A 15,720-nucleotide genomic window follows, 5' to 3' on the forward strand; every position below is an offset into this window, starting at 1 on the left:
AGAGTGCCCCCTTCTTCTTTAGCAACCACGTCAGGCTGCTGGTGTGGAGAAGTCGGTCTTGTCTAAATTTGACCTTTCTTTGGCCTTTTTATATCTTTATTCAGTTAACCATTGAGGGAAGAATCAGACTTTCCTTTCACCAGGACTTGAGAACTTAACACCAGAAATAGGTTAGAGATTTACTTTCGCTTATAGAGCAGCCACCTGGTTTCCACACTGTGGAAGATGTTTCTCTGCTTTATTAACTTTCCTGCCAGCTCTTTGTTTCACTTGTATATATTCCTCACAGACACAACATGGATGGTTTGTTTTAACTTAATTGTTTCTTAACCACACTGTACCCTATTTTGTCAACTTAATTTACTTACCAGTTACATCATCGCATTTTCCTAACTGTTTTGTTGTTTTTCACATAACTTCCTCTTAACTGCATATTTCTATCCGGTATTTTGGTGCCCCCAAACAAATATGTAAGTAAAAATATGGTTTAATCTCATTTTTGTGAGTGGGTGATATCACTGTCTCTGAGTATAACCCCAGTAGTAAGTATTACCAACTTATTTAAATGCCTAGTTTATCTTGTTTGCTGTAAATGTGGTCTGATACTGTAACATTTTATCAGCTTATGATATTCAAAAAAGTTGATGCTTGCTACCTCTTAGACTCTAACTAAAAGTGATTTCAGATCCTTTTTGGAAGACATCTTTTATCTGTAATGATTAGGTTCTGTGTAGGCATAGCCCATCCCTGCAAGCAAATTGCCATTGATTACATTAGTTCTCAACACTGTCTTTATCTTTTAAAAATTATTTGCTACAGGACACCTGAGTGGCTCAGTAGGTTAAGTGCCCAACTCTTGATTCCACTCAGGTCACGATCTCATGGTTGTGGGATCCTGAGAGTCTCTCTGTCTTTCTGCCCTTTCTGCCCATATTCACATGCATGCGTGCTCTCTCTCTCTCTCTCTCTGAAAAAAAAAAAGAAAGAAAAAACTGTATCATTATATTTCCTCAATATATCATTCTACAATAATTCAGTGAGCACAATTAGACATCAGTCAGTATTCCCAGTGCTGGTGACATGGTAACATAAGAGTAAACAAAATAAATCAGCAAAAACATATACATGTAATAGTCTACTCACAGATACACCAACAAACAAAATTACATGTATATATAAATTTATACTTATACATACAATATATATGCAATAGCCACCTTTTCACTTTTTATTGTTGTGATTTTATATATTGCTCATATATCTTGGACTACACCTCTAATTATTTATTTATAACAGAGTTAGGGAATTGGAAACAATAACAGGGCAAAAGGCATGAGGCATTAAGTAACGCCATGTTAACCTCCAGGACTTTTACCAATTCAGTCACAATGAAGCTTAGGAGGGCTATGTTTCAATATATTTTTGCTGGTTCTTTTTTCTTTTTTTTTTTTTTTAAAGGCTTTTGTCATTTCATTAAGTAAAAATGACATCTTTAGATGCTTTAGATGTTATCTTTTAAAATAAAATGGAACGCCTTTATATGGATAAAGACTTTTTATTTCTTGTTTTGCATTGTGAAATAACTTTGGCAAATCATTCTCTTACACACAGCCTTTCCAAATCTTACTATTTGCTGGTTTGGGTTCTTTTCTAATAAGATAATGATTCTACTGAAGCCCTTTCTGATACCATTTCTTCTCTGTTACTCTCTCAGAGGAACCATGACCTCGAATTTGGTATTACTACAAACATATGTACACATAAATAATACCAGTGTTTTAACAATACTGAAATGGTATAATACCGTAGGTACACCTCTGAAAACTCCTTTACTTATTTAACTTGCTTTTGCTAAATGTATTTAGGAGGTACGTTTATCCACATTGACTTCAGAACACAGGTCCATTCATTTATGTTATTCCCCAACATCAGTATACCATGATTTATTTACCTGTTTTGTTATTATCATGTAGATTGTTAACATTTTTTTCATTATTACACACAATGTGGTCAATAGATCAACATCTGGGAATAAAATTGCATTACTATGTATTGTAAAATTACAGTCCAAATTAATTACACAAATGATTCACCCAACATTTCATGAGAGCTCTGCTTGCTTCACATTTTTGCAGCCATTTGGACCATCTCCTACGTGAACTGCCTGTTCTTCTCTTTTCTTTATTTCTTTTACTGAGTTATCTTTTTCTTGCTGTATGTAAGAATTTTTTTTATAAAAAGAATTTTCTATATACTGGAGTCTAAATATCCATCCGTGCTTTATAATGTGTGCTGCAGATGTATTTCCCCAATCTGTGACTTGTTTTTAATTTTTTCATGCATCTTTTTAAAAGTTTTGCTTGGATATGCTTACATTCTACTTAAAATTTTCAGCCTTTTTGCTTGTGAGATGGTTTTTGCATTCGACTTAAGAATTTACGTATTTCCCTTCATTCACAAAAAGATTCTTGTATATTGTTTTCATATTGTAAAATTAGTATTTAATGGACCAAAGATTTACTTTTAAATTGGTTTGTCTTTACATACACCCATTTATTCCACCACCATTTTAAAAAAATGTATTCTTTTTATTTTTATTAAAAATTTTTTTTTAACATTTACTTATTTTCAAGAGAAAGAGACAGAGCGTTGAGTGGGAGAAGGGTAGCAAGAGAGGGAGACACAGAATCAGAAGCAAGCTCCAGGCTCTGAGCAAGTTGGCACAGAGCACGACGTGGGGTTCGAACTCACAAGCGGTGAGATCATGACCTGAACTGAAGCCACCCCAGTGCCTCAAAAAGTTATGTGTTCTTCTTAAATGCCAATTTATCATACATCAAGAACGCTTTTGTATGTGAGACTATTTCTGATCTTTGTTATTTCCTTGGTTTACTGTTTATAACTGCACCAATGCCGTGATATTTTCACTAGTCTAGATTCTTAAGTTGATATGTGTAAAAGCAAAATGTTACCTGCTTTATATTTTTAAAATAAATCTGTCTGGTCTTGGCACTTGGGCCTCCCCCATTTGAAGAGAACTGACCTATTTCTTTTTTTTTTTTTTTTTTTTTAATTTTTTTTTTCAACGTTTTTATTTATTTTTGGGACAGAGAGAGACAGAGCATGAATGGGGGAGGGGCAGAGAGAGAGGGAGACACAGAATCGGAAACAGGCTCCAGGCTCCGAGCCATCAGCCCAGAGCCTGACGCGGGGCTCGAACTCATGGACCGCGAGATCGTGACCTGGCTGAAGTCGGACGCTTAACCGACTGCGCCACCCAGGCGCCCCGAGAACTGACCTATTTCTGATACTGCATTTTGCCTGCTGTCAATGAATATGGCCTATCAGTCTGTTCATTCTTTTCAGGAGTTTCTAGCAACGAGGGTTTCCTATAGAGGCAGGCTATGGCAAGCAGGGAGAAAACCATAGAATGTACAATATTAGGTGACCACAAGCACCGAATCCGTAAGAAAAACAGAATCAGTATAGAACCATTTAAGATGAGTGCTAAGAAAAGTTCTCAGTGCCCACACCTGAGGACAAGAAAAGGCCATTCAGGGCTGTCTGGAAGAGGATGGGCCAGGAATGGTGTCATTAGGAGAAGAGCAGAGATGTATAATAAGTTAGCTTTGTATATGAGGCTCATAAGCTTCCAGTCACTTGTGCTCCTCCCTGAAGTGATGTTGGACCCAGCATGATAAATGCATGCGACTCCAAGGAGCTGTTTGCAGAATATTTGGTTACCTGCCCCCACTCGGCGGGGTGTCCTTCCTACCTGGAAACAACAAAACAAAACAACACCACTTGGGGAATTGGGCTCTTAGTTAAAACCTATGTGTGATTTCTTCAGAACTGACCACAGGCGGTTATGCAGGTTTTCTCTGGCAGATGTCATGGGGGAAAGCTGTCCTCTCCACGCCAGACTTCGTGCACAGATGGTGCGCTCAATGTCTAAAAGAGGGGAGTTACGGTCAAAACTCAGGGCCCCCCAGCCCCTTGCTGGTCATGCTCTTACCCACATTTGCATATCCAGCCCTGGTGCCTTCATTCCTAGGTCTCTCTGTCTAAGACCCCAGGCAGAGTTTTCCTCAGGTGGCTCTGCCAGGACCTCCTTATGGGGAGGGGGGGAGGGAAACACATGAAGACAACTTGCCCCCACCCTGACTCAGTATCCAGTGCTTTTCCACTACTAGATTTTGCCTGCCTTGTTGTTTTGTGTCCCCACCCCTGCCAGGGTCCATAAATCTGCCAGAGGCTTTCAATCAAAGCTCTGTCTACAGTGAGACTTCTGTGCTGAACCACCTGACCATCAACTGGTGCACCATTTCACGGGGAAGGTTGCAACGGGCGAGTTCAGCACCTCCTCCAATATTAGACAGTTGCTTATAGTGACACCTCAGTGATGAAAGGTTTAACTCTTTCATGCTTGGCTTTTTGCCTTCATCAAATATTCCAGCTCCTCCAACACTTGGCAGCCCAGCTTTCTCTCTCCCTCGGCTGAGCTCCTGGCCCATTTGCTAGAGAAAGGAAGTCTAGCAACAATGAAACATTAACAAAAATTTAGTTTTGTAAATGCAGAAGTTATTTTGAAATTCTTCAAAGTGCAATTAATGAGTCATTGAGTTCTCTCATATAATTCATGGTCATGAATTTATGCCCATTTCTTAGGGATATTTAAAAAAATTTTTTTAACATTTATTCAGTTTTGAGAGACAAAGAGAGACAGAGCACAAGCAGGGGTGGGGAAGAGAGAGAGGGAGACACAGAATCTGAAGCAGGTTCCAGGCTCTGAGCTGTCAGCACAGAGCCCGACATGGGGCTTGAACCCCCAAACCATGAGATCATGACCTGAGTCAAAGGTGGATGCTTAACCAACTGAGCCACCCAGGTGCCCCCTCTTAGGACTGTTTATATCCTAACTAAACAGGACTATTTAAACAATTAAAAACATATAGCCTTTACATATAATTATATGAAATCTTATTGTTTATATAAATGATGTATTTGATTCTAGGCGAGGAATTCAGCCCCTAAGATTGTTTCTGCTAAAAACTATTCTATTTCACCAAGAAGTTTTCAGGAAGTGAATTCAGTAAAAATGAAAGCCTTGTTGTAATTCTTCAACTTAATACACACACTGTCTTAGCTAAGTCTTTTACAAAGCAGAGCCTGAAGCAAGTATTAAAATACTGATACTTTTGTTCTGTGAGGTGCAATTCTGTGGAGGTGATGGGGAGGAAGGAAGGAAGCGAGGCAAAGTGAAAACACAAAACAATGTCATGTGATGTTATTACAGTGCTGGCCTCCACGATGAACTGGGGGGAAACGCTGTAGGTAGCTTGGGGAGTGTGATAGGGAGGCGCTTCCCTGGAAAGTATGAAATAAGAAACCACATAGTGGCATGTTCCAAGAAAGGATGAACAGAGGGGAGCACTTTCTGACTGGCTGCTCCTATTTCCAGCTGGCTCAAGCTATACGGGTGTCATGCATCCACACTTCTGAGATGCTTCCTGAGGACCACTCTGGGATCCAGATCCAAGCCCATAGGGTAACATTTCCTCTACCAGAATGGTGAGATGTTTATTAGTTTTCTGGGGCCTCCATGAACGACTACTGTAAACTGTGTGGCTTGAAACAACAGAAATTTATTCTCTCACAGCTCTGGAGGCCAAAAGTCAGAAATCAAGGTATGCTGGCAGGTTGGTTCCTGAGGGAGAATTTGTTCTGAATTTTTGGTGGCTGCTGGCACCTCCTGGCATTCCTTGGCTTGTAGCTGTATTTCTCCATTCTGGGCCTGCACCTGCACATCACCATCTTCTCTGTGTCTATGTGTCTCAAATGTCCCTCCTCTCTTCATGTAAGAACAGCAGTCATGAATTCAGAGAGATGATCTCATCTCAAGATCCTTAACTAAATCACATCCACAAAGATGCTATTTCCAAATAAGGTCACAATCACAGGTACCATGGGTTAGAATGTGGACACCACTATTCAATCCTCCACAGGGTGACTGGCACAGGTAAGTCTCAGTGGGTGTGGTGTAAGAGCCACACAGCCCCTGGGTATCACCTCAGACTCCAGCCTACAGAGGGCGCTTGACAAGGGAGGGTGGACACAGTCCCAGGAACAGGTGGGGCTTTTGGAAAGAAGGAGGCCATCGAAGGAATCCAAGAAAGTGCTCAGAGTTTGTATCCAGAACATCCACTAAGTTTACTTAGCAACCAGGCTGAAGATTTGCTTATGTAGTCATGATTGTGCAAATAATGCTTATTCCTTCACTCATACGTTTAAGAATGTTCACTGTGTCAGGAGCTACAGATACCAAAATGATTCAGATATAGACCTTGAAGAGCGTACAGTCTAACAAAGAGAGAGACATGTCAAATAAATGGGCGGAATTAACTGCATGCACAAGGTATGGGAGGGAGTGGGTTGGAACCCAAGGTACCGTCTGTTTTAGCTAGAAACAGTCAGGAAAGTGCAAAGCACTTTAACATATACTGTATCTGTCTGACCCTCCACAGAAATACTACAAAACAGGCTAGTTTGAAGGAAGGAGACCATGAGACCCAGGCTGAATAAATTACCCAGATTTCTCTGTAAGATAAATGAGAAGTACTGTCTAGTACTCAGGCCTTTTGACTCTGAGTCTAATCTCTATTTCTTATTACGCCTGACTTTCATAGGAATTAACAACCTCTGGTCTTCCCTTACTCATCTTGGCTTTTATAATCCCAGAATAACTTTTCCTTCTGTAGGAATATGGTAGTTAGATGACATCATTTACTAATAATGGTCTGTTAATGAATTTCCTGGACTTGTATACAGTTATCTCCTGCTTCATTTTGTCTTCTGGCCATTTCTTTCTTAAAGTGGCTAAGACACATCCCCAAAGGCAAGGGACTTAAAAGCAAAAATGAACTATTGGGACCTCATGAAGATAAAAAGCTTCTGCACTGCAAAGGAAACAATCAACAAAACTAAAAGGCAACCGACAGAATGGGAAGAGATATCTGCAAATGACATATCGGACAAAGGGCTAGTATCCAAAATCTATAAAGAGCTCACCAAACTCCACACCCGAAAAACAAATAATCCAGTGAAGAAATGGGCAGAAAAAATGAATAGACACTTCTCTAAAGAAGACATCTAGATGGCCAACAGGCACATGAAAAGATGTTCAACATCACTTCTCATCAAGGAAATACAAATCAAAACCACACTGAGATATCACCTCACGCCAGTCAGAGTGGCTAAAATGAACAAATAAGGAGACAATAGATGCTGGCTAGGATGTGAAGAAACGGGAACCCTCTTGTACCGTTGGTGGGAATACAAACTGGTGTAGCCGCTCTGGAAAACAGTGTGGAGGTCCCTCAAAAAATTAAAAATAGATCTACCCTATAACCCAGCAACAGCACTGCTAGGAATTTACCCAAGGAATACGGGAGTGCTGACGCATAGGGGCACATGTACCCCAATGTTGATAGCAGCACTTTCAACAGTAGCCAAATTATGGAAAGAGCCTAAATGTCCATCAACCGATGAATGGATAAAGAAGTTGTGGGTTATATATACAATGGAATACTATGTGGCAATGAGAAAGAATGAAATCTGGCCTTTTGTAGCAACGTGGATGGAAATGAAGAGTGTTATGCTAAGTGAAATAAGTCATACAGAGAAAGACAGATACCATATGTTTTCACTCTTATGTGGATCCTGAGAAACTTAACAGACGACCATGGGGGAGGGAAAGAGGGAAAAAAGTTAGAGAGAGAGGGGGGCAAACCATAAGAGTCTCTTAAAAACTGAGAATAAACTGAAAGTTGACGGGGGGTGGGAGGGAGGGAAGGGTGGGTGACGGATATTAAGGAGGCACCTGTTGGCATGAGCACTGGGTGTTGTATGGAAACCAATTTGACAATAAATTTCATATTAAAAAAAAAAAGTGGCTAAGAGACTGAACTCTAGGAGCCACACAGTAGATACTTGAGTTTCCTTATTTGAGATCTGTGTCTGAAGGCCTGTTTCAATGTATTTTGTACATGAGAATATATTGTCATTACACATTAATCGCTTAAAACATATCTGGCACTAAATTCTAAGATAAAGTCATAGGAATTATGTCCAATTCTCCTGTTTCTAATTTCAGTACGTCAAATGCTAAATACTAAGATGGCTTTGTTTCAAATAGTTGAGTACACCACCTAAAGCAAGGAATTTAAAGATCCTCATGTAAAGACCGTAGTACGGTTTCTAGGAGTTGACAAAAATTCCTCCGAAAACAGGAAATTTCAATCGTATAGAATTGGCACCTATCACTTTCACGTTTGCCAAAACCATCATACCAGACATGAACTTCAATGAATTTAATTTACAAAAAAGAAAACCCATACTTTAAAATAAGTTCATACTGAGTCACTATTTATAGAAAAAATATATTTAACGTTTATGTAATGGTAAAAAGACATTGCAGGGGTAAAAGCATCTAAAGACTTCTTTTGGTCACCAAAGTCAGAAGAAAATTTGGTAATAATCTTATAATTTGATATACTTTATTTCCCGTATCCATAGAGTTACCCACCATGGTCAGCCTTTTCTGGAAGTCTATTAAATCAGCATTTCTCAATGACTGATCCAAAATGGACATTTTGCACTCTGGGAAAAGAGCAGTGAGTCAGAATAGGGAGAAGCAAAGATTTCTTTATGTGTTACTCAAGAATAGCAAAGTATATTCTATTACTAAGCCTAAGTTTTGGATCTTTTTAAAGAAAAAATTATAAGGGGCCATGTGCTTTTTAGCACAATTCCATCTGTTTCACCACTCAGAACTCTTTAACACCCTCAGACTTCGAGGAGACAAATGATCACATTTTGTCATCTTTTCATCTTGGAATAAAGTTGGGAGGGGGTAGGAAACATTGGTGGAGAAAATGATGAGTTCTATTTTAAGGATGGCATTCTGGGAAATACAGAAAATAAAAGTGAGCCAACCCACTAAGCAAGAGTATGTCATTAATCATAATTCTCTTCAACCCAAGCAATAACCTATCTCAGCAAAGGTGTCACGTGCTATTCAATATTAGCACAATAGCTGCATACTTTAAAATGAAGCCAACAGGTAAAACTTGTAGAATATATTCAATGCCTCCAGATATTTTTTTTCTTACTGTCTGTGCTCTCTTAAGATCTAAAGGCATTTAAACTCATTCACCCATCATTGGAAACTGTTCATCACAGAGAACTTTTTAAAAAACAAAAGGAAAACAAGCACGCACATCTAAGCATGAAATCTGTGTTTCAAGTTCCGAGGGATGTAGTGTTCAACGTGACACGGCCACTTTCTTAATTGCTAAGTGTACTGTGTTGAAGAAAAAAGAAAAAAATGAAATAACCAGAGGAAAAGATTCGGTATACTTAATCACCTATTTAAAGAGGCCAACAATAAAACACTTGTTTAGTACCTTAGAAACTGCATCACTCTTTCTCCAAGGATTGTAAATACCTTCTAGAGAGACTAGGAGGGGCACAGAAAAAGACCCAAACATCTGAACATTAGTCTCAGGCCTGCACCTGCTCCAGTTAGTGACCATGAGAAGCTGATAGAAACCGCCTGCGTCCGGTTTTACCACCCGGTTATTAGGACAGATGATAGTAGATAGCATCCTCCTGTCCATCTTAGATGTACATGAACCCAAACGACTGGAGTAGAATTGCAACTTGCAATTTACAGTAATAACTGCTACATAATACAAAACTGATACTGGAAATTAAGACCCCTTTTTCTCAGAAACGTATCTCAGCACCCAGATGGGAAGTTTGCAATTACGCAGGACGACGGGGCGTTACTGGAATCTAAGTTCGCTGCCCCTCCCCGAGGCAGCGGGGACCCAGAAGAATCGAAAGTGACCCTTGACCTTACACACCTCCTGGCTTAGCTGTGGAAGCAAACGCAAGTGTAGTGCTGCATACGAACGGCAAACACAGGCAAGAAGTCCACGGAAGGACCCTGACGAGCACAGCACCGTCAATGCCATCCTGCTCAACCTCCTGCTTGCCTGCGTCAAAAACTACTTTCCTCAGCCGCGGAGGAATATTTAAACTCCTGGCCTGTCATTCGAGACCTGATACTACACCTCGCCCATCCAACGGCCCATTTCCTCTTACACATACCCTGCGCCGTAGCCAGAATGAACAGCTCCCTGGCCTACAGATGTCTTAGGTCATGTCCAGATTTTTGCTTTTCTTGATGGCATCCCGTAAGCCTGCAAGGTTCTTTTTGTTACGTCACTTCTCTCCAGAAAGCCCAGAGCACAGCTTTCACTAACGCACTGTGAACTGAGAGACGGGGCCAACCCTTCCCCAATTCTGGAAGGTCGGCACACAGCAGCACAGAGCTGCACTGGCTTATCGCGGGTGTTAAGGATTGAGCAGTCACTGTATAAATAAAGAAAACTTGGAAAACACCACCTCTCCGTTTATAGGCTTTGATATTATTACGAAACATTCGTGGAGAGAAATTTTGTAGGCACCTAAAACTGAATTCGATTCTGGGGGAATAAATCAAATTAGAGGCATAACTTTGGAATTCTGCAAGGAGAGACCTTGGCTCACTGCCTTTTATTTGTGCGTTCTCCCTTTCAGGGACTTGCAATGCTACATCAGTCGTTAATTATTGCTCTTCTTTTAGGAAACACTAGTATGCGTATACACACATAGGTTAAAGATGATTAAAATTTTTTTTAACATTTACTTATTTTTGAGAGATGGAGAGACAGAGCACAAGCTGGGGAGGGGCAGGCAGAGAGGGAGACACAGAATCCAAAGCAGCTTCAGGCTCTGAGCTGTCAGCACAGAGCCCGACATGGGGCTTGAACCCACAAATCGTGAAATCATGACCTGGGCCGAAGTCAGACGCTTAACCAACTGAGCCACCCAGGCACCCCAAAGATGATTTTGATGTTTACAGATTCATAGACTTTGATCTTGTTAACAATCCAACTTTTTCATTAAAAAATATTTATGCACATGCCTCAAATAGGTGTATATTTATACATAAATCACAACCATGTATTATACATTATAATGTCACTAAAATAGAAATGATGCACCTAAGGGAAATTTAAAAATATGCTACAAAAAAAACATAGTAATGCAAATGATAATATTTACTTCCTACACCTAAGTAGATTGTCTTTTGTACTTTGGAGACCACTGTTTCGGGGGAAGTCTCAAATATAAACATAAGTTAGAGTCAGGAACCCATTATAGTCACTTATTTTTTTTTATGTTTATTTACTTTGGAAAAACAGAGAGCACGCACACAGGGGAGGGGCAGAGAGAGGGGGAGAGAGAGAGAGAGAGAGAGAGAGAGAGAGAGAGAGAGAGAAAGAGATTCCCAAGCTGACTCCGCACTGTCAGCACAGAGCCTGACATGGAGCTCAAACTCAGAAACTTCAAGATCGTGACCTGAGCCGCAAATCAAGAGTCGGATGCTTAACCAACTGAGCCACCCAGGTACCCTTACAGTCATTCTTTAGTAAAAGGAAACAGGACCACCTAGGGTAGTCAGACTTTTTAAATAGAGGCTGGGGGAGTGGACAGTGAGTGCTCCAGGAGGAAGGAAGCATAAGCTGCCGATCTCTTGAGCCTCAGGAATGGAAATCAACAGTGTCCCTCCTGACATTCTGTGTTAGTCAGAACAGTCCAGGACTTGCCCATGTTCAGGGGTAGGGGACACGGTCATCACATCTCGGCAGGAAGAATGCGCAATAACTTGTGGTCATCTTTAATCCATCACACCCAGAAACAAACCCCAACCGCAAGCATGCCGCTGAAAGCATCACACAGCTTTGGGGATGAAAAAGAGCACGTTCCGGGCAGAGGGAGAAAGACCCCCCGCGGAAAGCAGGGAAGGAATGAGTTCACAGGACTGGGAAGTGAAGTCCAGCAGGAGAGGAAGACAAGTCAGACGGAAAGAGAGAATGCATGCCAGTGACAAGTGGGGAAGGAAGACACACAGGTTTTTAGATTCTAGCTCTAAGAGCAGACAGGTAAGAGCTAAACTTGCATTTGCAGAGAAGAGTCATCGTGGGAGCAGTATTTAAGAAAGATAAATGTGACAGTGACAGATTCAGAAAGCTCTGCTCGGGTGCTCGCACAGAATCACAGAGCAGAGAAGCACAGGTCCAGGAAAAGAACAAAGGAACGGGCAAGGAGGAACAAGGAGAATCCGAATGGATGTGGTCACGAAAGCCTCTCAGGGCACACCCCAAAATTTATGAAAACTAGATTATACGTGGAAACAAGTTCTGACTTTGGTTGGAAAATAAAGTCTCCCAAAATTGCCACACGAATACAATGGGCCGTTACTTATCTATTTGTTTATTTGCTTCCTAATTGCTTACTATCCTCTGTTACATACCATCCCAAGGCTGGTATCATTTCATCTCATCGCTGCAATCACTACAGTGTGAATAGTCTCCACTCTGGGAACTACATTGTTCAGTTAATGAAGTCATTATACATAGTCCGGAATAATATAAAATGGGAGTTAGGTATTTTGGCTGCATAAAAGTGAGCTGCTTTTTCTAGGAATCATGACTCATACAGTTTCTCTATTCCTCTCATTATGTATTTACTGACCGGCGATCAGAAAATTAATTTTGTCAACCTGAAGTCGAAGAGACGTAACACTGTCTACGACCGATTACATAAAATGTCTGAAAAGAGTAAGTTTCGTTCGTCGTCTGGAATTTCAAAACACTATGCTAGTAAAATATAACTATCAAGGAAGGAAGCTGGAGAAATAGCTGTCAACTAAACTTGAAATATAAATTCAAAAGCTAGCAAAACCATTTTTGGTGTCAAACACACTATATGTAAAGTTAATCTAAAAGTATTGTACACATTTAAAAATTATCTCTAATTAGAGCATGTCTGAGTGGCTGAAAAATCAATCATCTATTTTGCTATCTTAATCTGCCAGAAAAGTGAACTCGTAGTCAAGTTATTTTTACACATAGCCTGTAAGCAGCTGTAAAAGTGTGAATGTACAAAATGAAAGTCTGGGATGCATTGTATTATAAAAACAAAACCAAACAAAAGCATTTATGATTTGGCACAAGAGCATAAATTGAGAAAAGTTTTTCGGTTTTCTTTTGACAACTATGGGATTTCAGAATTACAACTTTTGTTTGTTTGTTTTTTTAATTTAATCTTTAGTTTTGAGAGAGAGAAGGAGACAAACAGATAGACTGTGAGTGGGGGAGGGGCAGGGAGACAGGGAGACACAGAACCTGAAGCAGGCTCCAGGCTCTGAGCTGTCAGCACAGAGCCCGACGCGGGGCTCGAACCCACGAACTGTGATATAATGACCTGAGCCGAAGTTGGATGCTCAACAGACCGAGACACCCAGGTGCTCCTAAATCACAACTTTTGAAACAGATCAACTTTGGGTAACAAAAATGGGTTCTTGTATTACCAGCTGTACATTATTTACCTACCCAGTGGCATAACACACAATAAACACTTCTGCTCACATAAACCTGCTTGAAGCAAAATAAAATAAATGCCCCTCAGTTCTCAAATATAGTAAATGCCCCTGAATCCCTTTGTTTTCCCTTTGAAGCAAAATTAGCATTCATACATTTCACATTTGAGGACAACCTCTCCCCACCCCACCCCCAATCACAATTATTTACTTGTTTAAATGCATACAAGAAACAGAAGTTCGACTCATAGCTACATCAAACACAATTTTGAAAATTAAAATTTCTACTCATCTGTGAAAAAAAGTGGTATTACCTGAGGGTGGAGAGGCCAAAAGGCAGGTTCAACATAAGGTTCTTTTTTTCCTGACTTATTCAACTTTTGAAAATGGGAGAGAATCGAGAATGTGGAGGAGAAAGAACTTGCAGGAAGCAAGATGACAAAAAAAAAATGAAGTCAAGGTGTCATCCACGAAGATGTCCCCAGAGAGGAGACAGGAGGAGGTGTCATACGTGGGTGGGGTCTTGGCAGCAGTCGGGAGTGGGGGACGGAAGAGGGGCAGAAAATAGTATCAGTTACCTTCCTGGGCAAAGGGTGTATGTTTGCAAGTGCTGGATGGAAGCACACCGCAAATCAACCAGAAATACCACCTGAAGAGCTCACTTTGTCAAGGGAATTGTATTATTTACTGTGTGTTTATGGAGACAAGCACATTCGCTAAGGTTTGCTTGCAGAGAATCTGCATTTAACATACACAAGACAAGAGGAGCATAGAAGTAAAGGAAGTACGACAGGGTGAAGGAAGCCAATCCTCCCACAGTGTACTTTGTTTTAAAAAACCGACAGGGGCGCCGGGGTGGCTCAGTTGGTTAAGCATCCGACTTTGGCTCAGGTCACAATCTCGCGGTTCATGGGTTCATGCCCTGTGTCGGGCTCTGTGCTGACAGCTCAGAGCCCGGAACCTGCTTCGGATTCTGTGTCTCCCTCTCTCTCTCTGTCCCTCCCCCGCTTGCTTGCTCTCTCTCTCTCTCTCTCTCGCTCAAAATAAACAAATGAACTTAAAAAAAAGAAACAGAGCAATGAACTTCATTTTTGTCCTTACTATCAGTATCACAGATATTACTCATCACATGACACGATGTCTCTGCATAAGGAACCATGAAAGTCCTCTCTGCCGCATGGGGATGATTACACTCTTTCTATGAGTCTTCTTTAACCCAAAGGCCACTGCATTTTACTTTATATTTTCCTTTGTGTGTCGACTGATGAGAGACTATAATCCTATTTCTATCCCATCACTTTTAAGCACAGCCAAATTGATGTTAACTTATTGCCCGTTTTGCTCATTTATTTTTCTATCTTTACTTCCCTTAACAACTTCATTTAATTTTATTGTGTTGTAGTGCAAGTACTTTTGGAAATCACCTTAAATCTTTTTGGGGGAAGTGTACAGAATTTTTTTATGTGAAGGAATATAGAATAAGAAAGGATCAATAATATATAAAAACAGAGAAGAACTGCCCAAAGCAGAAATGAAGAAGAGAAAAAAACCATACAAGATCTAACCTTGAGTTGAAACCAACCACTAGTTTCATTGGTTACAAATGACTTTTGAATGGAGTTTGGTAGGAAATCCATCCCCTAACATGAAAAGATTTCACTGGCTTTGATGAAGGATGGCAAGTTCAGGCAGAGATCTCTCCTTAACACTGCAGAGCTTCTCCCCAGTAAGCATCAATGGTTCAGTTATGACTGAAAAATGGGGGTTAGAAGCCCATGCCCAAGAGAGAACAGAGGGGGAAAAGAACATGGAAAATAAATGAAATATATAGGGGCACCTGGGTGGCTCAGTCGGTTAAGCTTCATGACGTGACAGGAGTCCAACTTCGACTCATGTCATGATCTCGAGGCTCACGGGCTCGAGCCCCACGTTGGGCTCTGTGCTGACAGCTCAGAGCCTGGAGCCTGCTTCAGCTTCTGCGTCTCCCTCTCTCTGCCCTTCTCCAACTCGTGCTCTGTCTCTCTGTCTCAAAAATAAATAAATGTTTAAAGAAAATTTAAAAAACTAAACAAAATATAAAAAATATCTATATTCTACGGAAAGGTTCCTGTCCACAGGGTATAGAGAAGTTTAAGAAAATTAAATAGATTCTTACAGACACTTTCAAAGACAGTTTATTTTCATCCATATTATATCGTAATGTGAGTAAGTAGAAAAATGAAGGGAAA

The 15,720-nt window shown here is 40.5% G+C and overlaps 1 protein-coding gene and 1 long non-coding RNA gene across 4 annotated transcripts in view; both read right to left on the bottom strand.

The window, feature by feature from the left end:
* CHRM3 (cholinergic receptor muscarinic 3) overlaps positions 1-15,720 on the bottom strand; it is a 524,164-nt gene that overhangs the window by 440,635 nt on the left and 67,809 nt on the right. The gene's annotated exons all lie outside the window — the stretch shown is intronic.
* On the bottom strand, positions 2,533-4,859 carry LOC147575769 (uncharacterized). The gene is made up of 2 exons (XR_015241531.1): positions 3,299-4,859; positions 2,533-3,043 (listed from the first exon to the last, which is right to left on the bottom strand). It is a non-coding gene; the product is annotated as an uncharacterized LOC147575769 (long non-coding RNA).

The sequence above is a fragment of the Puma concolor genome, chromosome D2 (assembly GCF_028749965.1).
Source record: "Puma concolor isolate L17-30 chromosome D2, mPumCon1.1.hap2, whole genome shotgun sequence".
Lineage (NCBI taxonomy): Eukaryota > Metazoa > Chordata > Mammalia > Carnivora > Felidae > Puma > Puma concolor.